The following is a 1756-nucleotide window of genomic DNA, read 5'->3' on the forward strand; positions in this document are numbered from 1 at the left end:
AACTTCTCCAACCACTTTGCTGGTCCCCAATCTCCTTCTTCTCAAGGATTTAAGGTCTTGACCAGTTCATATTTGATATGTCCTAAGTATGACCCAAACTGTTACTTGATCTGAGCTTTACCCATCCACCCCCACCAACACATTTTGCCTCTTAGAACTCTAATTATACTTTCATTTGTGCACTACTGGCTATCTTCAAATCTCTCTCTCTCTCTCTCTTTTTTTTTACCAGCTTCATTCACTTCATTTATCTCATAGAAAAGTATGAGGTGGCTACAGTTGGAGCCTGGGTCCTCTGTATGGAAACTCTGGTGCAGGTTTCTGCAAGATGGTCAGTGAATTCCTGACACCGAGAGTTGGTGAACGCTGTCTCTTTCCAGAGATCAGGAGTGAGATAACTGTATATTGGAAATGGCATTAAAAGTGGCCTTGGCCAAGTTGCCCAGGGTGCTGGAGCAGCCCCTGACAGAGGTGTGGCACTCCATCAATTCTGGCCATCAGTAGGAGCTTCTTGGGCATAGGGGCTGAGACCAGGCCCATGCTGCTGGAGGCAGGCAGGGAGGGGGTGCTCCAGCACACAGCCCCAGTGACCAGTCATCTTGCAAGGGACAATACAAAGCTTGCAGATCTTGTTCTCCCAGTAACCTCATCACACACTGACATTGGAGAACTTGGCCAGAGTGCTGGCCCCACAGATATTAGTGGTTACCTCCTTAGAGCACTTGACACCAAAACTGAAGTGTCCCTTGTAATTCCCGATGGCAATGAATAGCTTGAATTTGGTCTGCTGGCTAGCACGAGGCTGCTTTTGCACAGGCATATTCTTCAAAACCTTCTCCTTGAGGAATGTCCTGGGGAAAAAGTCAGTGATCTCAGACCCCTTGATGGGCAGAGAGAAGAGATAGTTCGCCTTCAGGGACTTGATCTTCATGTTGTGACCAGGTGGCCCAGCTTGGTGACGGTGGCAGGAGTTGGGGGTGGGTGTGGGAGTGGGTAGGTGTGGGGGGCAGGGGGCGGCGAGGCCGGTCCATGTCCTTGGCCTTGCTTCTGCCAGCTTTGCAGCATTGGCCTCAGCTGTGACCCGGGCATGGACACACGTGCCCAAGCCTCCCAGAAGCCACCGCAGGAGGGCCCACACTGTGTAAAACACAGGAATGTATTCCAGGACCCTGGGGCCTCCGGGTACTGCGGTGGCATCAGGGGCGTCATCCGCCATTTGCTGCTTTTACACAGAAGCCAAACACCTCTGTTTTTTCCCCTACATTTTCCTCCAAAGATCGTTATTGACAGCATTGAATTTCTCTGCTGGTCCATCTATAAATAATTCCTTGAGGCTATTGCAAACACAGCTTCTTCGTCACCCCTACCCTGGATCTATCAGTTTCTTTCCGTTCAGACAGCGTGATGTCTACAGTCTTGGAAATAAATAGATTATCTTATATAGTCAGACTATATTTTCTATTGATTTTGAAGGTGAGAGAGGCTGCCACCCAGAGAAGATAAAAGCTTTCATGCTTCAGGGCCTCATAGCAGGCAAGTTCTGGGATAGAAAATTGTATAGAAAGGCAGTCATCTTATCAAAATTAATCACTAATCTGGGCTCAAATTCATAAATTATTCCTTCTGAGAATAACAGCATCGTGGTTAAGAGCTTGAGGTTTGGAGTCCGCCAGGAAATGGACCTAAGCTTAGTTCCTCAGCAGGGATCTGCGTGTCTTCATTTAACTTCTCTGAGTCTCAGGTTTCTTAAATTGGT

The 1756-nt window shown here is 48.1% G+C and overlaps 1 pseudogene; it reads right to left on the reverse strand.

Moving 5' to 3' along the window:
• Positions 1-247: 247 nt before the first annotated feature.
• On the reverse strand, positions 248-1209 carry LOC110136707 (small ribosomal subunit protein uS5 pseudogene; annotated as a pseudogene).
• Positions 1210-1756: the final 547 nt, after the last annotated feature.

Source organism: Odocoileus virginianus, chromosome 1, assembly GCF_023699985.2.
Source record: "Odocoileus virginianus isolate 20LAN1187 ecotype Illinois chromosome 1, Ovbor_1.2, whole genome shotgun sequence".
NCBI lineage: Eukaryota > Metazoa > Chordata > Mammalia > Artiodactyla > Cervidae > Odocoileus > Odocoileus virginianus.